The 27,762-nt window shown below is 44.2% G+C and overlaps 1 long non-coding RNA gene across 1 annotated transcript; it reads left to right on the top strand.

The window, feature by feature from the left end:
* On the top strand, positions 1-27,762 carry LOC112545374 (uncharacterized). The gene is made up of 3 exons (XR_003088846.2): positions 1-383; positions 2,899-3,009; positions 27,403-27,762. It is a non-coding gene; the product is annotated as an uncharacterized LOC112545374 (long non-coding RNA).

Raw genomic sequence — 27,762 nt, 5'->3', positions numbered from 1 at the left:
AGTCCTCCTCCATCTCAACATTAGTTTGAAATAACAGCTTGCTGCGTAGACGCACGCTATGTTATTTCAAAATAAATTCGGTTATTCTGAAATAACCCTGATCTGCAAACGTACCCTTAGGTAACTGAAGCTAACAGAGGTAAAACTCATAATAGTTTGCCTGTGATTTTGTGATATCTAAGTCAGTTGCCCGGGTGACAGTTTTGGCATAAAAATAGGATTATGACTCCACATTAGAAACAAGATGAAGGACACTGGAGCGGCAAGATGATCTACTAAATAGGGCATTGGACTAGGACTTCAGACATCTAATAACTAATTACAGTGAATTGGCTGATCACGCTTACCACTGCCCTCTACTGAAGGGAAACAGAAGTGCTGAGGTGTGTCATGTACCCTAAGCTTGTAGCAACTAATGGCAATTCCTTTTCAGGTGAAGTGCCAGGTACTTTTTCAAACACAAGGTTCTGAGTTCTAGTCCTGGCGATGTGAAGTTGTAAACAAAACTGAGTGAATAATTGATGTTTAGGTTTGGTGGTTAAACTAAAAAAAGTGCACAAAAATCATGTTAGTTCATTTTGTCTGTTTTGTTTTGGGGTTTGGCTGTTTTAATTAAAAAAAAATACAATTAGATATATTTCAAAATGAACCATCAGTTTGAATTCAGAAGTTAACATTTTCAGAAAGTCAGAATGAAACAGGCTGATTTTTTTTCTTTTGGGAATGGATAACAGAGAAGAGCTGAAACTGTTCACCGAATTCAACTTGAAGTTGTAGGTAGTTTTGGTCAACCTGAAACTGCCCTTTTCTGCAAATAAATGATTTCTCTGAAGAATTTTCATCCTGTTCTATTTGTCATTGGGTAGGGTAAACAGCAGAATGACAGCCCTAGAGATCCGAGCTGCACTTAGATTAAATAGAATTAAAAGGGAAAGGAAAATGACAGAAAATGCATTTTAAAATCGCTGCAGATTGTTTGTTTGGCTTAGTGTTTCTCCATCCAGCGCCAGTGGCCCTTTAACTGGTTTTGAGTTGCTGCTGTGTCTACTTAGCACTGGCATATTAATCCACATTTGTATGTAGTTTGGAATGAGACTATTGAAAAAGAATTTCAGCAGTGTGGCTTGGTGCTAATTATCCTCCAAATTGTGTTTGTGACCTGGGAAGACCATCAATTTAAATGCATTTTGAAAACTACTCTTTGTTAGTCACCTCATACTCAGTCCTTCCACCGGCAAACTGCCAGTGACTTCTGTTGGTGCAAGTGGGAGTTTGTACTCAGTTCTGCTCTGATGAACATTGTGGGTATGTCTACACTACCCCGCTAGTTCGAACTAGCGGGGTAATGTAGGCATACTGCACTTGCAAATGAAGCCCGGGATTTGAATTTCCCGGGCTTCATTTGCATAAGCGGGGAGCCGCCATTTTTAAAACCTCGCTGGTTCGAACCCTGTGCAGCGCAGCTACACAGGGCACGAACTAGGTAGTTCGAACTAGGCTTCCTAGTTCGAACTACCGTTACTCCTCGTTAGGGGGTAGCCATACTTTAGCTGCACTGAGGCAAACCAGTAATACAGGCAGGGTAAAATAGGGTTACCATATTTGAAGTTTCAGAAAAGAAGACACACACTGTTCAGCAACACCCTCCTCCCCCTGCTTCTGCAGCCTGTTGCATGGGCGTGCTGGACACCTGAGTTTTAGGGTTGGAACCAGAGGTCCGGAGCAAATCCAGCTCATGAGCTAGGGATTCAGGTCACCATAAGCAATGCATTGTGGGTACGCAAATGAGCACCCCTGGATACGCCTGAGTATGCGGAGGAGCTGGGATCTCCCAGCAGCGGCTGCAGCCCCTAAAACGCAGCTTGGCGCTAGGCTGGGCAGGGCTATGTGCTTCCCTCAGGCAGGGCAGGCGGGCTGCTCCAACGTTCTATATAAACATATCTACATTCGTTTGAAAAAGAATGAGCAGGGCAAAAACCTGGACATTTTTAGATATCTAGAAACCCCAGCCGGACGGAGATTTAAGGACCAAAAAGGAGGACATATCCGGAAAAATCGGATGCATGGTAACCCTACAGTAAAACAAAATAAGTCACTATTTGCACCTGGGCAGGTCATCGCCATTCTAACCGGGTCAACTCTACCAGCACAAAAAGCAGCCTTTCTTCTCTACCCAGGATTTGCATGGATGCGGCTATTCTGACGGCTGGTCACCGACGGCTGTAATTGGGCAAAGCTCGGGTGCAGTCAAGGCCTTAACTTCCCTTTGCCTCAGAAGAAACTGGGAAAGCTGCAAGCGCAGCACACTCACAGACATGCATAATGAAGAGATAATGTCAATGAGATAGAACATTATCATAGGATAATGGTCTCCTGCTGCTACATAAATACCACAGCAAAGCTGAGACATTTATGTGCAAAGAGGGAAACATAACATTGACCCTGTGACAATGCTCTTTTACAATTACCTTAATTGTGTTAGGTCAGTGACTGATGTACTTGTGCATGTATCACGGGGGCTGATGGATGTGCATCAGTCGGCTGGCAGTCATTCATTATTGAACCATTGCCTCCCAGTTGGCTTAGAGAACAACTAGATGTCTAAGACAGGCAGCATTCACCGGATCCATAAACAGACAGCCGGAAAGCACCAGAGGCAGGGGGGAAGAGTGCTTGTGTGGGCAAGGCATTGTTATGGTGTTCTTAGCTCTGCTGTCTTCTGTGATCTCGGGCAAGCCATTACACCCCTCTGCGGGTGTGTTGTCACTAGGAAAAAAAGATGTGTTTTTAACCATCTGTTAGTTAAGGTGACAAAATCCTAGTGTAGACAAGGCAGTTGTAGTTTTAACACATTAATTACATTATTATTATTAATTATTATTATTTGAATTACCATAGGGCCTAGAAACCTAGGCATGGACCAGGACCCCATTGTGCTTGGTGCTGTTCAAACCCAGAGCAAAAAGACAGTCCCTGTTAGCTGGTCGAGGTGCATCAGTGTATACCCAGGTCAGTCATGACTGATAGTTGGTACCATCTGATGGCCTTTGTGAAATGTTGTAAGAGAAACCACTATCTTTGGGGCCCTTTTTTGGTAGTGTCAGCAAGTGAAGCCAAGAACAACTAGGCACAGAGAAAGAATTATCCTCTTGCTTCTAAATTATCCTCTTGTTCCCCAGGTCAGGGATGTGGCACAGGGGTGGAGTAGAAGGGAAATTTGGAACAAGCTTTTCTTGCTACTCTAGGTAATATTCTAAGGCAGTGTGGCAACTTTCGCAAGTACCAGATTCATTTAACAGAAAGTGTGCTGTGGTTTTTACATGTCATCTGGTTTCCCCTGTCGAAATGTGAAAGGCTTTTTCTTTTGGGGGAAACTGTTTGAAACGTGCCTGCCTAAAGCATTCCCTTGCCTAAATATTACACTAATCTACAAATTATATGCCACATTGCAAAGCTACCCATCTCTGCTGCTATTAGCAAAAATGATCACACAGGCAGCCCCATGTGCTACATATCCCTAAGCCTCTGTCAGAAACTGGGACTGGATGACAGGGGGTAGATCACTCATTAAATTGTCCCGTTCTCTTCATTCCCTCTGCAGCATCTGGCAAGTGGCCACTGTTGGAAGACAGGGCACTAGGCTTGATGGACCCTTGGTCTGACCCAGTATGGGTGTTCTCAAGTTCTTCTAGCTTACATTGAAATGTCACTAGTGCTCTGCTGGGAAATTTATCCTGCAAGAAACTCCCCTGCACTTCTGCAAAACTAGTGACATTGTCCAAGAGATAAAGCCTATTTGTTCTGAGAATAGTCCTCCCAGTTTATTACTTTCTATATTTAAACATGACTCTTCAGTGCTTACTCAGTCTCTGGCTAGCTGTCAGCCCTGCCAGGAAGTCCTCCACCACCTTAGTACAGCTGCCTCCCTCCTGTTTGTTACACCCTTCAGCTGACACCTATCTTGCCAAGTCAGGAATGAGAGCTGAATGGTCAACCCAGCCTGCACCTAAGAAACAGTCTAAAAAGTGGTGTGGGCCCCAAGGGCCTTTGGAGAGTGTGAGCTCATCTCCCACAATTCCCCTGGGCTCCCAGAACAGCTTTTGAAATCTCCCACAAACCTCTCTTGTGGGGTAGACACCCTAAAGCGGTGCCACAGCAAAAAGACAGCATCGTGCAAATGGAGTGGTATCATAAAACTGAAGCTCAAGTCGCTTGGCTTGCACACACACACTGGTGTTTACACAGGTGTCCTCCTGTTGATTCAGTTCTCTAATGTCCACACAGACAAAGGGTCACACTTTAAAGCGAGTCTCCGATGGCACGGATTTTCCTTAGACAGAATGAGACATGAATGTTGCATGACTCAGATCTGTGTACAACTACCATTCTGCACTGTCTCAGATATTCCCCCTGAACAAGTACGCTCAATAGCTCTGGACGTAACAGGATGTTCTTTTCTACAAATCACTGGAGTAGACCGGGGGGACTGAAGCAGTGAAGCTGGCAGCATGGATTCTGTTTTCAGGGCAACCTTTTAACGCCCAAGCTCTAGGCAAACAGAGCTTCTAACATTGTGGGTGTGTGCCAAGAGAGAGAAGGTGCCAGCTGCTGTATTTACTACTGGTCAATTCCTGGAGTGACAGTGGAGCTGTCTGCACCTGCTCTTTGTGGTTGATTAAAGAAATAATACCAAGAGGGTTACCTGAGAGAGGCCTGGCAGAAGTCCCTCTGGTATAGGATACTATGCACAAGGCTAGTACTTGTCTGAAAAGTTCGCTATACACCTGACTTTGAAGTATGAAGGGAAAGCTTCAATACATACATATAGCTCCCTATCTGCAAACCTGGGAACAAAAAGTACTCAGCTTGTTAAAGGCATTCTGGCATCTAACTCCCTCCTCAATGGGAGTTAGGAGCCTAAATACCTTTAAAATCTTACCCTTAGTACCTAACAGGAGGTGCCCATCACACTGAAGTACAGGCCCCTAAGTCCTGACAGCTGAATGGAAATTGGCTTATTGAAGCTGTATATCATACTATTCCTCAGAAAACCCTTCACTCTTCTGAACATGAAATGCAGGCAGGGAAAAGATGGTGACTGGCTGACTGGGTATCAGCTTGTTTTGGTTAAAGATCCAATGTCCAGTTAAGAAACGTCTGCTCTGCGGTGCTATTTTGGGATACTTCCGGTATCCCAAAGGAGCTGTTCTGCTGCTTTTGAGCAAGCCCGTTATTTTGAAATATAACAGGCTCATTATTCTGACCTCCCTCTACACATCATTCCACAAGGAGTAAGGAACATTTCGGAATAGCGCTCTATTTCGAAATAAGTTATTTTGAAATTAACTAGAAATAAGCTACACAATTTGCATAGCTCAAATTGCATAGCTTATTTCGAGCTACGGGTGTAGACTCACCCTTAGGAAATAACAACTGGCTTTATTTGGCAAATTCTACTGAGTTTCACCATGACACACGAGCTGTGGAAGGAGGATTCTACCTCTGGTTTCACAGAAAACCAACTCCCTAAAGCTGCTAGGAATTAAACCAGAGGACCGGTAGCATCAGAGAAAAGCTCTGATTGACTCATTATATATACCAGGGTCTCAAACTCCCAGCCTGCAGGCCACCCCAGGCTGGAGCGATTACACAATCCAGTCCAGGACTGCTGACAGGCCCAAGGGTGGAGATTTCTGAAATCAGTCCACAAGCTCCACCCCTTCTTGCCATCACCCCGCCCCCTCTGCCTGGCACTCCATGCCCAAGGATGCCGCTTTTGAGGTCACTGAATAGCCTGGCTGTGGTCATACTCCCCCGCACTCCTCAGAGTGCACTTGCCCAGTGAGCCCCCCTTTCATAGCTCCTGCTGCCTCACAGTGTGCAGAGGGAGAGGGGAATGGCTGCTGCTGTTGTGCGGTATCAGGTCCCCCCTATGATCCCCAAAGCCATGTCCTCGGGGATGGAGTGCTGTGGGGGGAAAGGTAGGGCAGAGCGATGGTGGGAAGGGTCAGGGTTTGCGGACCAGTAATGGACAGGCCCCTCAGTCCTGGGCCAGATTGCACAATTGGTCTGGCCAGGGATGGCCTGCCGGCCAGGAGTTTAAGACCTCTGATATATACTCTGCATGTTGGTCATTCCTGCAAGCTGCTTGTGGACACTGTTACCGGACCAAAAAAAAAAAAAAATCCTGCCACATCTGCTGGGGATGGATAGTAAACCAGAAATTGGAGGAGAAGCCTGGCATATTTAATATCCCCGTTGAAATGGGATTCTTATGAGGCAGCTGTGGGCCTTACCCAAAGCCCACTGAAATCAATGGGGGCCTAGCCATAAACTTCACATTGCTCTAAGTTAGGTCCAATGGTTGCAGAGTCTGGAGACCTAGAATGTTGGGCCAAATGCTCAACTAGTATAAACCGATTTGAGCTGAAATCGAAGGAGCTCTTGTTGCTTTATCCCAGATGAAAGCATGATGATGATGAAGAGGAGGAACATGCTGATAGATGAGCACTATGCTGGGCCAAATCTTCAGCTAGTCTCAATTGACGTGGCCCATAATCACTGGAGCTACCCTGCTCGGTTGTAGATGAGGAGCTATGTTAGTGCCTGAATGCAGGACAAAATGGTTTATTTTATACCCTCTAAAACAAGAAATGAGCCACAGGTTAGGTTACTAACCTAGCACCCTGGAGACCTCTGGCTTTTTGAGTCACCTGCACAAATCCTTCAATCTGTCTGTCTCAGTTCCCCCTCTGTAAATGGGGAAAGCCAACCTCACCGGACATAGTGAAGGTACAATAAAACTCCGGTGGTCCGGCATCCAGTGGTCCGGTACGCCTGATGGTCCGGCACCAACTGAAACCCGGAAGTGCTCCGGCAGCTGCTTCAAGTTGTTAGAGTAATTGATTAACTGCGGCTGGATCCACAGCCGACACGCAGTTAATGTAACTTTCCTCTCTACTGCCGGGAAGGGGGAGGGCAGGGAAAGGCAGGGGTCGGTGGGAGAGGGGGAGGGAGAGGAGGAGGGGGCGAGGTTGTGCCAAAGTAGCCGCATTCAGGACGTTCTGGTCAGTTACAGTCACTCCGGCTGGATCCACAGCCGACATGCAGTTAATGTAATTTTCCTCTCTACTGCCGGGAGGGGGGGGCAGGGGAAGGTAGGGGTCAGTAGGAGAGGGGGAGGGGGAGAAAGAGGAGGAGGGGGCGAAGGTGTGCCAAAGCAGCCACATTCAGGACATTCTGGTCAGTTACAGTCACTCCGGCTGGATCCACATTAACTGCGTGTCGGCTGTGGACAAGTTAAGCCCCTCAATGGGCTTTGGACGTCGGTCTCTTTACTCTGGTTTGCTTGCATTTTCCTTTCTGGTGTGAGCACTGCTGTTTGGATTGTACTATTAAAGGAACAAGCATGTGCTTTTCCTGCCAAAAGGAGTGATCACTAGGGATTTATAAATTGGGTTGTGGCTGATGACTACACGGATCATAGCACTGCCCCGCCAGGGTGAGCCTCATACTTCAATATTATATCCAGTGCTGTAAGGGTCTTTGCAGCTACCGTTATAAATGGTTTATTGGTAGCAACTGGGAGGAATGTCATAGCTCTACTCTGCCATGTTAGGGTCACTCTCTATAAGAAAGAGCATTGATAACTAAAACGGGTAAGTAACACAAGCAGCTATCTGCATATCTGCACCGAACAGACCAAACCTAACCTTACAGCCAGTTCTGCCCTCATTTACACTCTCTATGAGCCAGAGTGACTGCAGTTAAATCAGCAAATACTGCTGTAAAGGGCAACAAAATTTGACCCAGGGATGTAAACAGGCTAGGGGTGGTAACCGGAGTGAGCTTTTCACAGTATGAAGTTCAGAGCTAAGCTTTTCAGAATTACATAGGCTATGTCTAGACTGCAGGCTTCTTTCAGAAGAAGCTTTTCCGGAAGCGATCTTCTGAAAAAACTTCATCGGAAAGAGAGCGTCCACACTTCCAAAGCTCATCAAAAAAGCTATCTGCTTTTTCAACAGTTAGCGTCCACACTGAGGCTATGTCTAGACTGCAGACTTCTTGCGCAAGAAGCTTTTATCGGAAGAGATCTTCCACAAAAATGTCTTGCGCAAGAGCGCATCCACACTGCAAAAGCGTATCGAAAAAGCAATGCGCTTTTGTGAAAGAGAGCATCCAAACTGTATGGATGCTCTCTCGAAAGTAAGCACTGATTGGTATGCACAGAATGGCCACCAGGGCACCTGTGCTTTTTCCTGTTTCCTCTTTTTGCATAAAACCCCTGTCTTCCACATCCACACACACCTTTTTGAGAAAGAACTCTTTCGCAAAAAGGCTTCTTCCTCATAGAAAGAGGAATACCAATTGTGCAACCCCCCCTCTGTTCTTTCAATTCTCTTGCGTTGAGGTGTGGACGCTCTGCGAGTTTTTGTGGAAAAACAGCTGTTTTTCTACAATAAATCTGTAGTGTAGACATAGCCTCATTGAATGGACCCTATCTCACATGTAAGCTGTGATTACTATGGGCAGAGTGGCCACCAGGGCACCTGTGCTTTTTCCTTTTTCCTCTTCTATCGAAAGAATTCCCTCTTCCCTGTCCACACACACCTTTTTCCGAAAGAGCTCATTCAGAAAAGGCATTCTTCCTCGTAGAAAGAGGTTTACCAATGTCAGAAAAATTCCTCTGTTCTTTCAATATTTTTTCAAAAGAATGCAGTTGCAGTGTGGACGTGAGGTTTTTTTTTTTTTAAAAACAGCAATTTTTCTGAAAAAACGGCCATTTTTCTGGAAGAATACCCATACTGTCTTAGTCGTATGGAGGGCAAAGATAATTTTACATACTGCAATCAGTTATTCATGGAGGCCCAAATTCTCAGACTTAGGTGGCCAAAGATAGGCACCTAAACAGAAATGGCTTAATTTTTGGAGGGACTGAAGTCCCACCAAAGTTCATGGGAACAGCAATGCTCAATACCAATGAAAATTGTGATCCAATTGCAGGATCAAGACCTAGGTTTTGTAGTGTTTCCAGCTGCCTGTGCCCTCCTGTAAGCAAAGGTCTTTTTTACCAGCTTGGGAAGCATATAACTGTACACTGGGTTTCAGCAAAATTCAGGTCTCAGTTTCCTCTGTTAGATTAGCTAATTATTGTTATTAGTAGAGCTGGTCAAAATAGTCCACTTTTCAATTTTTGGATGAAATTTAGATGAAAAAAATGTGGACTGTGTAAAACGGTCCTTTTTCAACTAGCTCAAGTCATTGGCTAATTATGTGAGATTCACCATAGGACCTATCTGGTGCTCTGAGCATTGGATGTAAAAAAAAAAAAGCATCATTTTCCCTCGTTTCCTGTCATTTACTTTTCTTTCCTTCATTGGTTCTTTTCTGAGTTTTCTTACACCACAAAGTAGTAAATCAATGTAAAGCATTCATGTATGATATATTGTGAATATAGCTTCATATTGATATTTTATGTTTTTCCTGTATCAATTGAAATGAGTATAGTTCTGTGAGGGTATGTTGACACAGCAGCCTTATTTTGGAATAATGCCAGTTATTCTGAAATAACGTAGTACGCATCTACACAGCAAGCCCGTTATTTTGAAATACAGGCAGTCCCCGGGTTACATGGATCCGACTTACATCGGATCCCTACTTACAAACGGGGTGAGGCAACCCCGCACTAGCTGCTTCCCCCCAGCAGACCAGGGAGACGCGAAGCTAGCCCCCCCCCCCCCCCAGCAGACCAGGGAGACGCGGAGCGGCTTTTCTCAGCAGACACCTCAGCTTGAGAATAAAGGACTGAGGGAAGTGAGGTGTGGGAGAATAAAACTGAGCTCTGGAGAAATGTTTGGCTAGAGTTTCCCCTACAATATGTACCAGTTCCGACTTACATACAAATTCAACTTAAGAACAAACCTACAGTCCCTATCTTGTACGTAACCCGGGGACTGCCTGTAAATTCAAAATAATGGATTTCTTACTCCGACTTCTGTAAGCATCATTGTATGAGGATTACAGAGCTATATACACTACAATGAGATTTCTGTCAACTGGACAACAGTGCTGCTTCTTAAACCATTGAGAACTCTTGCTCAGCCTGTTGCCTGCTGCTGGAATTAGCAAAATGTCTTGTGTATGCTGTGCCAAAAAAGGCAGAGAGAGTTATTACTGTCGTGTATGTTTTTTACAAAGGAAAATGAGAAAGATTAAATGCTATCTCACCCCTCTTTCTCATATTGGTGTTCCCAAGAGGCACGTTCATAGAGAACTGAGAAAATTATCTCCTGAAGATTTCGTAATTAATTTGATTTAGACACATTTTGTCCCATGCAAACAATAGCTGAAAGCTAATTTCAAAGACACAGATTTGAGGATTAGAGATGACTGAGCATTTTTCAATGACTATTTTTCTGACAAAAAATGCCAATTTGTTGAAACCAAAACTACTTGCAAACACCTCGACTCATAAAAAAAAAGTTAAAAAAAGTTTCTAGATTGTTGAATTTGCAACACCATGGAAATAAAAAATATTGGTATTTTGATCTGTATAACATTTTGTTGAGAAATTTTAGTAAGCTTACACCAAAAACAGTAAAAAACCAAAAAATTTCAAAACTGAATCAAAATGTTTTCAAATGAATTAAACAATTTTTTCCATTGGTCCAAACCAAAATATTTTTTTTAATTTTTGTTTTGGTTCATGAAAATTTGAGAATTCCTAGAACTTTTTGTCCTAATTCAACATGGGAAAAAATTTCAAATACTGAAAATCCTTGAGAGATGGAAAAAACATTTTCCACCTTGTCCAAATGAGGATTCATTGGAAACTGAATGTAGACCTTATATGAGAAGTGCTGCCATGCTCATCCAAGCAGATGACAGAAACAATCTCATGTAATTTACCATATCAATAACAACTTGGATAACAAAAATTGGCTAGTCTCAAAAAAACTTCCCTGAAGGTTTAATAAGAAAAATAACCAGCAATTCTCATGAATAATTTTTAACACAAAATACATTTGAGGAAATTTGCATCTGTTCACGGATTGATTATGAGCAGGAAAAAAGGCTAAGGTCATTGGATGAAACTATTTGCTGTAAATTATTTGCTCAGCTCTAATACAAGGTAACCCAGCAGTGATGTAAGGAACAGTCCTGGGACAGATCCTCAGTCACAGCTCTTCTTATGTCATTGAAGTGATGACAATTTAAAACACCTGAGGAGCCATCCTCACTTACTCAGCATAATTATACTGCTCTGTAATTAGCCAACTGGCCATTCGGCAGCCTCCTCCTCTATCGTCCTACTGTAATTGCCTCCACCAACTCCCACAACATTTCAAATGAAGTTGGGTCCAGATGTCCCATGTTTCATGCCCTGTCTTTCAGAAATCTTTTTGTTAAATTCAGAGCACTACAAAGGACAACGCATTCCCTGAACCACTGCCCACATCAGAGAGTGGGGGCTGATTTTCCATTGACTGCTCTTTGTGAAGTTATTTACACCAGTGCATAGCAGGTATGAAATTATCTCCCAAAGCTGAATGTGATTGTTTGGCTCCGGCATTACCAGGTGTGTTGTGAACAAGACACAAGAAGTCATTCTTCTGCTCTACTCTGTGCTGATTAGGCCTCAGTTGGAGTGTTGTGTCCAGTTCTGGGCACCACATTTCAAGAAAGATGAGGAGAAATTAGAAAAGGTCCAGAGAAGAGCAACAAGAATGATTAAAAGTCTAGAGAACATGAACTATGAAGGAAGACTGAAAGAATTGGGCTTGTTTAGTTTGGAAAGGAGATGACTGAGAGGGGACAGGATAGCAGTTTTCAGGTATCTAAAAGGGTGTCACAAGGAAGAGGGAGAAAAATTATTCTCCTTAGCCTCTGAGGATAGGACAAGTAGCAATGGGCTTAAACTACAGCAAGGAAGGTTTAAGTTCGACATTAGGAAAAACTTCCTAACTGTCAGGGTGGTGAAACACTGGAATAAGTTGCTTATGGAGGTTGTGGAATCTCCATTTCTGCAGATACTTAAGAGCAGGTTAGATAGACATCTATCTGCAATGATCTAGACAGTACTGGGTCCTTCTATGAGGGCAGGGGACTGGATTCTATGACCTCTTGAGGTCCCTTCCAGTTCTAATGTTCTATGATTCTACATTGGACTGCTGTAAAGGACCACACAAGGTTCAAAGAAGTGGAGAATCAGCCTCTGAAATTTCCATAAAGCGGTGTCCAAGACAAGAGTCTGCTGGGAAGAGAAAGTAGGTCCAGCCTAGAACCAGTCATAGATTTCAAGGCCAGAAGGAACCACTGTGATCATGTAGGGCAGGTTTACACTATGGGGAAATATTGATCTAAAATAACAAATCCAGTTGCGTGAATAGCACAGCTGGAGTTGACGTACCTGGAGTTGCCATCAGGTCTCCACTGCAGGGGGTCAATGGGAGAAACTCTCCCGTTGACTACCCTAACACTTCTCATTCTGGTGGAGTACCAGAGTCAATGAGAGAGCAATCAGCAGTTGATTTAGTGGGTCTTTATTAGACTCTCTAAATTGATCCCTAGGGGATCAATAACCGCAGCACTGACCTCCTGGTAAGTGTAAACCTGTCCATTGTCTGCCCTCCTGCATAATACAGGCCAAAGATTTTCCCCACAATGATTCCTATGACAATCCAAAAAACATCCAATCTTGATTTTAAAATTGTCAGAGATAGAGAATCTATCACAACCCATGGTATCTTGTTCCAGTGGTTAACTCCTGACACTTAAATATTTACAGTATATTTCCATCTGAATGTGACCTCATGCAGCCCCATTTCCTCACTGCTCCACATCCATCTCCACTGTAACTTCTGGGTCCAAATAGCAATATCAGCGTACACTATCAATGTCCATGGGAGCTGTGCCAATTGTACTAGGCCTGAACTTGAGCGGATAGAATGGCAAATCAGTCCACATTTTATGCATCCATTGATCTCCAAATCGATACACATTATATCGCCTTCGCTCACGAACAGGTAACATATACTTAGGGCTTCTGCTTTTTCAGGTATATTGAGTTCATATTTGGGGTTATTAGTAAGATGAGGGCCTGAAACATAAGCCTATGTATTACAGGCCTGGTGTGAGGCCTGAGGCCTAGCTAGCAATGATCAAGACTTTGTGAATATAAATTAAAAAACGGAACTATGTAGCACTTTAAAGTGCTACATAGTTCTGTTTTTTGATTCAGCTACACCAGACTAACACGGCTACATTTCTATCACTATTGAATATAAATTAAGCATTACATTTAGCATGAAATATTAGTAATGCTCCTCACGTAAAAATAAATGTCTATACCACAAATGCAAAACTATAGCTTGTGTTATAAAAGATTTGCCCCCTATTGTATTATAAACAAACTAAATTAATTTCTGCATTAAATTTAGGTTACTAAAAACAAGAAAAATGTAAAACAAACAAATAAAAAGCCTTTTGGTATATTTTTAACAATTTTTGAGTTTTGTGTAGGTGTCTGCATCAGGGTTTTTCAGGGCTTTCTTTTTTATCTACTGTAATGAGTAATATATATTATACACATGACTCATTACAATAGTATATACTGTAATAAGCAAACCCTTTGTAATGTTCCCTAAGACACTTTAACATAGTGCCATTTCAAGCAGCATAACACTGAAGTGCATGAAAGAACCTCTAGTACTGTATACACCAGCAGGGTCTATGGACCAATTAATGTACAACACTCTAATGTGCTTTAGAAATCACAACCCCTTAGTCCACATTCCAGTCGCATGTAGACAAGCCCTTAGATACCATGAACCATTTCTGGTGATTTTCCAGTGTCTATTGGATAAATACCAATTTCAGGGTTTTTTTTAATACTAAGGATGTTTTATTAGTGTTTATTTTGAAAAAAACTAAAAAATCTTAAGCCTTACTCACACAATAATTACACAGGCACAGAATTTGACCCAGGACATACCCAGCTGTTGCCAGTCTTAGACACTGGGGTAAATAATGAGTACTTTCACTGAAGTACATGAAGCTACAGGACTACCAGTGAGGGTGAGAATCAGTTCCTTGGACCTTGGCACTTTCATGAAAATTTGCAAAAAAAAAAAAAAAAAAAAAAAAATTAGTCTCAATAGTGAGACATAAGTAGAGGGTGGGGGAGAAGGGACTGGTTTCTTCCCCAGAGAAGGGGTAATTGATTTATATAAGCCTCATCAGCTCTGACGAAGGGAATCTGTGCCATAAACTGTTCCATGCTGAGCACTCATTTGGCTCCTTGCATCTAATACCTATTCATGTACGCACTGCTTTTGAATCCAAATTGCAGTCATTTCCATCAGCTCTTCACCTCAGCCTTGGAATGCGTTAGTGAAATCAAATGCTCTGTGCCTCCGCTCCCTGAGCCGTTCTTAGCATTCACTGCAGCTTTAGTCACAAACCAAAGGCTTTCTAAGTAACATTTAACGTGCCCGATTACCTGCTCATTGCTCTGACTGTTTATAGCATGGCATGTTTGATAACTGGAAACATAAGATGTTACTTCGAAAGCGGGGCTGCGCATGACATGTGGTCTAAGTTCTGTTAAGGGGAGACAGTAGAAAGCGTTTGATTTTAGTCATTTGTATGCACACCAACATTCTCCCTTTAGAAATACCAGTGCAGACCTGCCGAGGGGTGTGTGCAAAGGAGGCAATTGCTCCAGGGCCTGGAGATTCAAAGAGGCCTGGGACCTCAGTAGCAGTGAAGTGGGCCTTTAAATCCCTGCCAGAGTGGTCTGCTGGGCGCTCCATGCAGTGCTAAGGCCTGAGAGGTAGGAGGAGAGGAGAGCTGTGCCCTGCGCAGCACTGAGGGCTGGCTGACCTCAGCCCCACTCCTCCTGGGAGAATGAGTTGCCCCCCCCCCCCCACACTTTGCCCAGGGTCCCATGGAGGCTGTTGGCTCTGCTGTACCAGTGTAGTTAAAGCAGGGCAAAGCCCTGTAGTGTGGGAACAGGTACAGTTGTATAAAATGGCTTTATACTGGGGTAGCTGTTCCTGAGCCGTTAGTAGCTGTACAGGAAGAGGAATAAGCTGTATTGATATTAAGAACCTTTATATAACTGTGTCCATACCAGTGTTCCTTCTAAGCCATGTAGCAGCACAGCTTCCCAGGTGATTAATCAGCCCCACCCAGTCAGAGGCTCAGGGCTCCATGAAGGGACCTGGAGGACTGAGCAAGGGTGATTAATCACCTGGGAAGCTGTGCTGCCATGCAATTTAGAAGGAACACTGGTCCACACTAGGGGCTGTATGACAATAACTACCCTGGCAATGAATGAATAAACAAATGATTACTCCTCCCCCCTAACTCAACACAGTTATCCAGATACAAAAGCTGGGTTGCTCATGCCAAAATGTTCTAAAAATAAGGGGTAAGATATGGGGTTGCCAGATACCTTCACAAAAAATCCCGAGCAGGCAGGGAAACATTGGTTGAGCAAAAAAAAAAAGAGGTTGCTGCGCCTTTAAATTACTGTGCTCCTCACTGTCTCACTGTCCTCGCAGATGCCACCGGCCTTCCATCCAAGAAAAGCAGAGAATACCGGACATGTCTGGTATTCTGTTTTTTTTACCAGATGGAAGGCCAAAATATCAAACTGTCCAGGCGAAAACCAGACACCTGGCAACCCAATTTGGCCACTGTGGGCAGACAGGACACTGGGCTAGACCCAGTCTGGCCATTCTTACACCCAGCTCCTCAGTCAAAAGCCGGGCTAGCGCACATCTCCTAACACGGGGACAGCAGCACTGGTTCCCAGGTGAGATCGGAGTGGGGGGGGCACATTTTAGAAGGATTCCCTGGGGCGAGGGAGAGGCCCTGAGGCAGAGACGCTCTTGCCCTGTGGGACAATCACTCCCCCAGGTTCCGGACACACGTGTTTGATCAGGCATATGTGGCCCAAACTACAGACCCAGCCAAGCAACTGGAACAACCCCCCTCCCCATAAACTTCTTGCTGGGCTGCTCCTGGATCTTGCACTCCCCCCCTCCAGATCGCTTTACACAGGAGTTTCTTCCGCAGGCTTTTGGGGGGCCCCACCCCCCCCAGTCTGCCTCCACCTGCACTGGGAAGGGGCATGGTGCCTCCCCAGCCACAGCTGGTGAGTTCCGAGTGGCCAGGCTGGTCACAGTCTTACAGAGCCAGTTTCACTTACATTTTAGGAGAGTCTCCTCCCCCTCCCCGAGTTTCTTTTCCCTACGTAACTCAGTACAGGGCTGCAGGGAGGACAGGAGGCAGAGCAGGGGACCCAGTCCCACCCCCAGGGAAGCCAAATCTCCCTCTGCTTCTGCTCTCACATCCATCCCCTGGCAGGCAAGCCCTATCTTTTTCAGCCGCTGCTCCTTTAGATTGCTGCGCTCCTCGCTCCCCCCACCCTCACAGATGCCGCCAGCCTTCTGTCCGAGGAAAACAGAAAATACAGGACTTTTTACATGTCCGGTATTCTCTGTTTTTTTTACCTGACGGAAGGCCAAAATACTGGACTGTTCGGGGGAAAACCATATTGCCAGATGGTTTCAACAAAAATACCGGACACAGTTGACATTACATCACAATCTACATTACATCTTATTTAGAAAATACCAGACATTTATATTTTCTCAATTTGTTTCCTGAACAGAAAGCTCAAAAAGTTCAAAACCAGACACCTGGCAACCTTAGTGAGATACATCGTTTGGCACAGGCACAGAGCAAGGCCTAGGAACCTGCTGGGTCCTATTGGGTACACAGGCCTCACAGTGGCACAGGGCCAAATGTCAGCCTCAGGGAGGAGATTCAAACTTGACAGGGATGGTTAATCCTAATGTCCCTTGACTCCAGTTTACTGAGCTTCACATGGTGCAAGAGAGCTGGCAAGCCAAGCTCTGTTCTCTGGCTTCCATTCTAGTCTGCAGTGACTTCATCGAAGTTAAGAGGATTCCTATGGATTTAATCCATGTGGAGCAGGTTCTCTGCCTTTGCATACTATGTCAAGCACCTGGTACAAAGGGACTGAAAACCACCAGCAGATCTCCTGCTGTAAATTCTCACTATGCATAGAAATACCCTCCCCTCCCCCTTTGGGAGTACAGCCAGATCTCCCAGGAGCTGCAGGGTCATATTGGGAGTTAAATGAAATAATGGCCAGAGGGTGCTGTGCTTTGGCTACCTTCAGCAGGTAAATTGGTTCAAACACTCAGGCTATGTCTAGACTACACTGATCTATTGGAAAAAGGTACACAAATTGCGCTCCGCAATTTGCTTACATTTTTCTGATAGTTTTTTTGGAAGAGGCTTTTCCGAAATTTGGCCCGTCTACACTGGGCCAAATTTCAGAAAAGCCTCCTCTTTTGGGAGAGCCCTTCCTCCTTGTGGAAGGAGGAAGTCAGGGCTTCCAAAAGAGCACGTCTGCTCCTCCGCAAAAACAAACAAACAGAAGAACAGACACATTCCCTGGACATGGTGGAGTTTTTCCAGGATACCAGAGGAAATCCCGGAAAAAACCATTAGTGTAGACATAGCCTCAAAGATATTTAGATACCTCACTCTGAGGTGATTTTAATGGCAATGAAGTGCCTATGTAACTACCACTAGGCGGATTTAAACCTGGGACCTCTAGAGCAGTGGTCTCCAACCAGTAGATTAGGGTCTACTGGTAGATCTTGGAGCCTCCGACAGGTGATCCTGACTGGTTTGGCCAGGAGGTTATTAAGCCCAGCATTTCAGCTGCCCCTGTCCCCACTGCTGCACATCTCCTGCCCTTTGCCTTGGAGCTGTCCCCTCACGAGTCTCCGCTTGCTGTGCAGAGCAGGGAAAGAAGAGGAGGGGGCACTGCTGTCAAGAAGCCTCCATCCCACCCTGTATACTATCTCCACAGAGCAGAGAGGGGGCACAGCAGGACTTGAGAGGGAGTTTGCTGGGTGCTTTTGGGAGTGGTACAGGGCCAGGGCAGGGGTGAGCCTGCCTTAGTCCCACTGCACCACCACCCAAAAGCCACCTGAGGTAAGCAGTGCCCCGCTGGTGCCCACATCCTGAAACCCTACCCTAGTCATAAACTCCCTTCTGTACCCCAAGTCCCTGCCCTAGCCCTGAGCACCCCTGCATCCAAACACCCTCCCAGAGACTGCACCTAGAACCCCCTCTGACACCCCAACTGCCTGCCCCAAGCTCAACTCAGAGCCCCTCTCACACTCCATATCCCTTAATCCAAGACCAGAGCCTGCACCCTGACCCTCTGCCCCTGCCTCATGAAAGTGAGGGAAGGTGGGGAAGGGAAGGAAGACAGAGTGAGCAGGGGCATAGGGCCTTGGAGAAGGGGCATGAAGGAGGCAGGGCCATGGTATTTATATTTGTGGTAGATCTTGGATTGCACTTAAATTCAAAAAGTGATCTTGTGCTTAAAAAGGCTGCTGTGCACAGGAGAGATTTTGGCCCTGTAACTGAGAGCAGGATTTGGGATGGCACTTATTCCCTTGTTTGCCATCAGACAGGCAATATAAAGAGGAATCAAAGTGGGTTTAAATCTATTTGCATCCACCTTACATTGCCGGAATGGTGTCAAGTGGCTTTAGTGTCAATGAGAAGCAGGTCTACTGAAATCACACTGATGTAAAAGAGAATAAAAATACGTCCCAAAACATGCAATTGTTAATTTAAGAAAGATACAGTGTGGTAAAACAAAGATTAATCCATCATTTTTCTAATGGGTCACAGGGAGAATAAGCTCCCATCTACCTTGTGTATGAGTGTTTCTTGACTCAATTATTTTCTCCTCCGTTTCTGACCTTGGGACCATGGAATCCAACAAGAGTTTTGCCTACTGACTTTAATAGGAGGCAGGGTAAGATCCTGGATCTTTTACTGGTTCCTACTCTGTATTCTGTTTTCTCCATAAGAGGGAAATTCCCAGGGACTCTGAAATTTCTATATTTTTTTAAGTTTGAGAAAGCTTCCCCCATCATGCTCAGCATTCAATTTCTTTAAAAAAAACACCCCTTGGCTGGTTTAAACTCCACTACTGTGAGGACTTCAGATGAACCTAAGCGTGAGAACACAAATCAGAGAGAGAGGTGTCATGTGAGACTGCACTTCTGTGTATTTGTCAGAGCAGATGCACAATCAGAATGCTTGCTGTTACATTTTCAGGGCTCTCCCCTTATTAAGGTATAAGTAGCTTATTCTCGCATGTTGAATGCAAAGTCCAGATGGTAGCTGGAAAGGGCAGGCCCATCAGACACATACCAGCTGTCGCTTGTAGCAATCACTCCAGCCTCCCCCAGAATAGCTTCTTACTGCATGTAACTTCTTATTTTACACTTTTTGCTTTTGTTTTTTATCTCTTTTTTTAAATTATCGAATCTTGCTTTGATTTTAAGGAACACCATCACATAAAATATCACACTGCTCTAACATTTAATATAACAGGAGGCGCTCAACAAGGTTAGAGAAAAGTATAGGGTTCTCTGTTTTTCACCCTCTTTGTGCATTTGATAGCATTTGTTTGCATAAAGCCAGTCTCTCTGTTCCTCTGCCTTGCTAACTAGTTAGCTGGTCCCTCTGTTTGACCCTTCAAATAGCAAGAAGAGAGAAAAACATTTTTAAAAATAAGGAAGATGTGATTGTAAGGCCACCAACACTGGAAGGAAGATTCAGGGTCAAGCACAGATGCTGAAATTACTTGCAAGCCATCTTGTTGAAATTAACTATATTTCAAGTTATCTATAGTAGCCTTAGAGAAAATAGTCAAACACTCTGCTGTATAGACCCGATCAAAGCCCATTAGTTTTTGGGCTTTCAGTCAGGTCCCAGAAAAGGCCTTTATGACAATAAGAAAGTTACAGGGTTTAATGTGACATTTTGATGTAATTGCTCCTTTAGGATTTTTGTATTTCAGGGGTAAAAAACATTTTTAACTCACTTTTGCATTTTCTTTGATTTGGTTTAATCTTAACTGATTTAAGCTAAATCCAATCCAACCTGATTTAAATTGGAATGAGTGTCTACACAGCCTTTTGCATTGGTTTAACTAAATAGGTTTAAAGTCACCTTAAGTTATATCTGGGTTGTGTAGATAAGGCCTCTGTCACTTTTTTTCTGTTCCATAAAGACTGTAAAGCTCCTGTCTAGCACTTGCTTAGTTGTCCTCCTTCTTGGTTTTCTGCTATAATTTTAAAGGAGCTGTTCATAAATCCTAATTTTTGTTACAGAGAAGTTCCTTGCACAGGAGTTAGACGGTTGCGTTCCCTTATCACACACCTGCCATAGAAAAAGGGTAGGAGAGAATGACATGCATACAAAGAGGAATAAGTGCATTACTTTCACTTACCAACACAGAATTTCATCTGCCATTTTGTTGCCCAGTCACTCAGATTTTTAGATCACTTTGTGACTGATTCATTTCAACTTCATTAACTTGAGTAATTTAGTGCCATATGCAAATTTTGCCACCTCCCTGACTACCCTCTTTTTCAGGTCATTTATAAATATGTTAAACACCACAGGTTTCAAAGTTTCAGCGGGGTAGTCATATTAGTCTGTAACTTTAAAAACAATAAGTAGTCCTGTGGCACCTTAGAGACTAACAAAAATATATAGTATCATGAGCTTTCCTTTCCTTTTCAAAACCCACTTCCTTGAAGGACCCTGTGATTTACCTCTTTCCATTCATTTCCTATCTCCTAACCAGTTACTGATTTATAAGAGGACCTTTCCTATTATCCCAGGACTGCTTACTTTGCTTAACAGCCTTTGATATGTGTCTTTGCCAAAAGCTTTCTAAAAATCTAAGTACACTATATTCAGTGGATCACCCTTGTCCACACCCTCAAAGAATTCTAATAGATCAATGAAGCATAATTTGCCCAGTACTGAAGCCAGATTTATTGGCCTGTATTCATCAGGATCATCTCTGAAGTCTTTTTTTTTTTTTTAAATCAGTGTTACATTATCTACTATATAGTCCTTTGGTACAGAAGCAAATTCAAAGGATCAGTGATGTACCACAGTTAGTAGTTCTGCAATTTCACATTTGATTTCTTTCAGAACTCTTTGGTGAATACCATCTGGTCCTGGTGACTTATTACTGTTTAATTTATTATTTTGTTCCAAAACCTCCTTTAGTGATTCTTCAGTGAGGGATACCGATTTGGGACCTAAAAAGAAGTGCTCAGGGGTGGATATCAAAGAATTCATTTAGCTTCTCTGTAATGGCTTTGTCTTCCATGAAGGCTCATTTAGCACTTTGATTGCCCAATGGCCCTCCTGATATTTTGTCCGGCTACCTGCTTACAGTGTACTATTTGTTGTTGTTATTGTTAGTTATTGTTTTTCACTAGCTGCTCTTCAAATTCTATTTTGACTTGCCTAATTATATTTTTCACTTGATTTGCCAGAGTTTACACTCCTTTCTATTTTATTCACTAAGATTTGATTCCAAATTTTCATTGTTGACTGATGGGGAGAGACACAAGAGGGGCACCAGTCATGTGACCGGCCCCCATGTGACTCCTCCCCACACCACCCGTAGCCTGTGGAGTGCCCCACTTCTTCATATCTTCATCCCGCCCTCAGTCCACCCCAAACCCTGCCTCTTCCTACCCCTGTCCTTCTCTCCAGTCCACCCCTCCTTCCAAGCCCATGCCCCTGCTCCACCTATGTCCTGCTCCCACTTCGCTAGTTCTCTGGGCCGCATCATTGGGGGAAGGGGCAGAACTGCCCTCACACTAACTTGTGGTGGGATGTGTAGTGATGCAGGTGGGAGCCAGAGTAGCAGAGTGGGCTGGGGCCAGATCACTTTGCTAACCACAACTGCTGTTGAGTCGGGGATGGGGTTCTGACCCTACTACTGCTGCCAGGCCCCTGCTAATAACTTGGGCCCCGCAGGATCCCCCAAACAGAAGGACCTGGGGTGGTTGGACACACTGTGCTCTGCCCTCCAGCTGCTGGTCCCTTGCCCCTCCACTTCGTGGCATTTGGGGGGGTATTGTGACCATTCACCCCTCCTCCCCCACTTCATCCCTGTAAATTTGAAAGGATGCCTTTTTCCCTCTAACCGTCTTTTTTACTTTGCAGTTTAGCCATGCTAGCCTTTAAAAAAATGCCTTTCATCCTCTTAATGTTTTTGTGTGTGGTGGGTGGGGGTGGGGGATGTCTTAATTGATTAATTGGCTTAATGCCAGAATGGCACAAAGCAGCTGAAGTGGACTTGAGAATCAGTACAATTAATTGGAAAACGAATGGCTGAATGTCACAAGCCGTAGAATTCTAAGGTTAATTAGTTATCTCCACAAACATTCCTCACAGTAAATTGGTTTGTTAGACTATTTTCAGGGGGTGAATGCAAATGGTGGTGGAGGGGTGAGAATGCACCCAGATTTTACTTTTTACTGAGAATCTGCAGCATGTTTTGGAGGTGGTTGCTCAACAAATCATGATCATGGGCCAGAACTGTGGGCCAGACATCAGGCGGAGGGGGCGGGTTTAGGGGCAGCCAGGCCTCAGCACTGTCCAGATTGTGCTGTATCTTCCCTAGCCTGCCCTTAGTGCCACCCACTGCACTGAGTGGGGCTGTAGCGATTTAAAAGGCCCCGGGTGCTGGTTACTGCTGTTGCCATGGTAGCAGCAGTAGTGACCCAGAGTCTTAGGCCCTTTTAAATTGCTGAGCCCCAAGGCAACTGCAACTTATGTCCCTTATGTTAGAGCCATTCGAGTCTCACCATTTAATGCTAGATGACGAAAAGGGATCAAAGATTTGGGGGAACAGAATTCTCCCCAGATTCTCCCCTCAAGAATGAAATCAAAATGAAAACTCTGACATAAGGATTTAAGGCCAGATTTTCAAGTGCTCAACAACACCCAGCAGCTCTTATTGTGACACATTTGGTGAGATGTTCAAAAAAACTCAGTCCCCAATGTCTGGAGCTCTTCTGAGTATCTGGACACAATCTGGGGGTATGTCTACACTACCCTCCTAGTTCGAACTAGGAGGGTAATGTATGCATACCGCACTTGCTAATGAAGCCCGGGATTTGAATTTCCCGGGCTTCATTAGCATAAGCGGGGAGCCGCCATTTTTAAATCCCCGCTGCTTCGAACCCCGTGTAGCGCGGCTACACGGGGCTCGAACTAGGTAGTTCGGACTAGGGTGCCTATTCCGAACTACCGGTACACCTCGTTTCACGAGGAGTAACGGTAGTTCGGAATAGGACCCTAGTCCGAACTACCTAGTTCGAGCCCCGTGTAGCCGCGCTACACGGGGTTCGAAGCAGCGGGGATTTAAAAATGGCGGCTCCCCGCTTATGCTAATGAAGCCCGGGAAATTCAAATCCCGGGCTTCATTAGCAAGTGCGGTATGCATACATTACCCCGCTAGTTCGAACTAGCGGGGTAGTGTAGACATACCCTGGGGTAGTTGAATCCTTAAATTCTGGTTCCCTTGAAAGCTCTTGGCAACACCATCGATCATGCCGCTTCCCTGAACTAGCTAGGGCACAGATCTGGCCTCCCCCTAAAATCTGGGGGAAATTCAGATCTCATATCCCAATCCAACTGCCACCATCTGTGCAACAGGCCAGACCAAACCCCCAGTGCAAATACCAGTAACCTTTCTGTGGCCTCAAGTCTGGGAGTGAATTTCTGTGGCTTAGTCTTAACTGCTCATGCCATCATCAGCCTTTGTCTATTTAAAGGGTACTCCTTTAAATTAAGGTCAAGTGACCTACATATATTTACTATATATTTTATAGAGTTTGTCTGTCTGTCTGTCTGTTTGTTCAAGAACTCCTAAATGGTCAGAGCTAGGACCACCAAATTTGGTATACAGCTTCCTCTTATTATAACTTAAAGTAACGTAAGGTTTTGGTTGTGCCAGGAAAATGGGATGTGCCTGGAATGAGACTGATTCTCATAAAACCATACAGAAAAGAGAATCACCAGGTGAAAGGTGCTGGCTCATCTGGGACTGGGAAAGGCTTCTACATCTGGGACTGCTCCAGCCCCAAGCCTCCCACCATGCAGGTGCTCTTTAGAGAGGGCAGGGAGGGCTGTAACTCCCCCCCTCCCAATTTGTACGGGGACACTATGGGGTGTTCCCCTTTGTCACTGTCAGGAAGCAAGGGGAAAGTGCACAAACTTAATTGAGTTAAGGACCCAAGCAACACCAAGTAAATGTGCTAGTCCTTCTGTATCAACCAATACTGAAAGACACAACCAGCCACTGGGCATTGTGACCACTAGCAATTGTTTCATATCCATCAATTCTAGCCGTTTGAATGCTTATAAACTTTTAATGTTGTTGCTCATATATACAAACATGCAGACACCCCTTCATGTGTGGTGGAGTCTTATAGTTAGCAGCTTTGAATCTTTTCTGGCCATTGTTCATGATTTTCTTCAACTGACTTGATTTAGCATCTTTTATTCCAGGAAAAAGCCACTCTGGTTTTTCTAGTTAATAACTTATCTTGACAATGCAGCTATCAATCCTTCCTCCTCCCCTAAAAAAACAAACAAAAACAAACCAACATCCTCTTCCAGTTCAGAGACTTAGCAAGAAAAACCATTTGGGTTTCTTCCTTACCCCAGGAAAGGTCAGGGACTTTTAGTAATTACAATTAGTGCAGCATTGGATGATAAGTGCAGGTGGGGATTTTTTTCTTCCCCTCTTCTAATTACCGGAGCCAATTCACTTCCTGCAGATATATCTGAATCATCAGGTTCTCAGCTAGCTGAAGACAACAGATATTTTGATTGATGTCGTGTTTCTTAGATGGATGGAGTTTGGGGAGCATGAAGGAGAGGAAATAAAAGATGACCGAGTTTGTGTCAGAGGTTCTGGAGTAAATTAATACAAAAGTGAGCAGACACAGAGTGTCTAATCCCAGTAATGGTGCCATAATACATTGATCTATGTGGTAGTCACTGGGGCTACGTCTACACTGGCCCCTTTTCCGGAAGGGGCATGTTAATTTCAGCCATCGTAGTAGGGAAATGCGTGGGGGATTTAAATATCCCCCGCGGCATTTAAATAAAAATGTCCGCCGCTTTTTTCCGGCTTTTAGAAAAGCCGGAAAAGAGCGTCTACACTGGCCCCGATCCTCCGGAAAAAGCGCCCTTTTCCGGAGGATCTTATTCCTACTTTGAAAGTAGGAATAAGACCCTCTAGAAAAGGGTGCTTTTTCTGGAGGATCGGGGCCAGTGTAGACGCTCTTTTCCGGCTTTTCTAAAAGCCGGAAAAAAGTGGCGGACATTTTTATTTAAATGCCGCGGGGGATATTTAAATCCCCCGCGCATTTCCCTACTACGATGGCTGAAATTAACATGCCCCTTCCGGAAAAGGGGCCAGTGTAGACGAGCCCTGGGGGTATGTCTACACTACCACCCTAGTTCGAACTAGGGTGGTTAATGTAGGCAACTGAAGTTGCATATGAAGCCCGGGATTTGAATTTCCTGGGCTTCATTTGCATCTTGCCGGGCGCCGCCATTTTTAAATGTCCGCTAGTTCGGACTCCGTGCCCGCGGCTACACGCGGCACGGACTAGGTAGTTCGGATTAGGCTTCCTATTCCGAACTACCGTTACTCCTCGTGGAACGAGAGTGCAGTAGAACAGTGCCAGATTCTGGCCATGATGGAAGCAGCTCACTAAGGGTACGTCTACACAGTAGAGTTATTTCGGAATAACTAATGTTATTCCGAAATAACATAGTCTGCATCTACACACAAGCAGCTATTTCAACATCATGTCAAAATAATGTCCAACCAGAGGACTTCTTACGCCTGAAACCCTCATTTTATGAGGGTTAAGGGTAGCTGGAGAAAGAGTGCTCTACCTCAGACTTACTGCTGTGTGGACAGCACCAAAAGGTGAAATAAGCTATTTTGACTTAAGCTACACAATTATGACTTAAGCTACACAAGTTGTGTAGCTTATTTTGGATTTAGCCCTGCTGTTTAGACATACCCTAAGGATATGTCTGACAGACGTTATTACAAAATAACATACTCCATGTCTATATTACAAGCAGTTATTTCAAGATAATGTCAAAATAATGTTGAGTTGCAGGACTTCTTAATCTGACTCCTGTAATCCTCATTTTATGAGGAGAAACGGAAGTCGGAGGAAGAGTGCTCTTTCTCGTACTTCCTGCTTTGTAGACAGTTCCAAAAATTGAAATGAGCTATTTCCACTTCAGCTATGCTTTAGCCCTGCTGTATAAACGTGCTCCAATAGTTCTACATATTGGTGCAAATTCACTGGTTTCAGTTATGTTACTCCTGATTTACACCAGTGTGAGGGGAAAAGCAAGTACAAGTCCATAGTGGGTCACTCTGAGAGGGAGGTGGTGAAGAGATCAACTTCTCCATCACACAAAAGCTGATGGAGAAGAAGAACAATTCAACAGCTGAAATGCAACCCTCAGAAGTGAATTTTAAGTTGTGTTTCACCTGAAATCTCACCTCCCCCAGCACACTCACAAACTCCAGGAGCTTTTGGAACCAGAGCTTTGGTTCAACCCTTCACAAAAATGAAGCCAGCCATGAAATATGGAACTTTGAATTCCAACTCCTCACAACTTGGGCTGGGTGTGTATCTTTTCTTTCCAGTTCATTTTTTACAGCACATGATGGCTATGATTCTCTGTTGCTACTCCATGCATGAGGGCGGTGTGCAAAACAAGATCAACAGGAGAAGTGGACAAATGGCTCTCTTCTTCAAAATAGTGGAAAGGGATGTCTGGGAGTGGAAGGGGCAACAGGCTAAGAGCCTACGTTAGGTGAGGGTGCAGGACTAGTGGAGGGAGACAAAGAGGAAGTTGATATAATTTAACTGATGAGCAAGAAAGATGCATTAGCAGCAGCATTTTGTATGGCTTGGAGAGAGAGATGTGGGTACTGGAGAGGCCAGAGAAGAGGGGATATGAATGGGGCATGAACAAAATTATCCTGAGAGACCAGGGACTGCCTCTGTACTGTACTTTTATGGAATTATATTTATATAAATATATACACACACACATACTGGCTTGTGTGAGTGCCTATGCATGTGTGTGAATTTTCCATAATATTTTCTTAGTCAAACATTTAATAACTTTGTGAATAATACGACAGTGACCCAAGGAAAATTGTTCTAGAAGCTTGTGACAAATGAACATAGAACTGAGGTCTCCTGACTCATAGCTGTGGGCTTTAACCATGAGTCCACATAGACGTTAGTCACCAGCTCGTCCCATTATTTGGCGCTGTCTGTTGGAAGATTGTACTTGTCATACACAACCAATATATCTACATATCAACCTGAGAGTACATTGGAAGGATTGCCCAATGAGGGCTTACCACATGTGATTTTCTTTCTCTTCTTATGACAGGGTCAGGTGGCCAGTTTGAATCAGTGGAGGATCTGGCTTTCAATTTCTAAGGCCTCACCTACACAGTAAAGTTGTGCTAATTTAACTTAAATATGTTTTAAAATACGAAACTGATGCAAACTACTGTGTGGACACAAGTAATGTGGTTTAATAGCATCTCATTATGACTTAATTTAAGCCTGTTTGACTTCAGCTAAACTGAACAAAATATGCATGCTAAAATCAGTGCATGATTCACACAAGGGCTTGCTGTATGAATTTAAATTCACAGCTAAGGTAACAACAGGGCATCTTTCTCATGCTGACAGGGCCTCGTTTGATGGTTGGGTGCAAAACGCTGTGAAACTTGTTTTGTTTCTC

Source organism: Pelodiscus sinensis, chromosome 2 (genome assembly GCF_049634645.1).
Source record: "Pelodiscus sinensis isolate JC-2024 chromosome 2, ASM4963464v1, whole genome shotgun sequence".
Lineage (NCBI taxonomy): Eukaryota > Metazoa > Chordata > Testudines > Trionychidae > Pelodiscus > Pelodiscus sinensis.
This window is presented reverse-complemented; position numbering and strand designations above follow the sequence as displayed.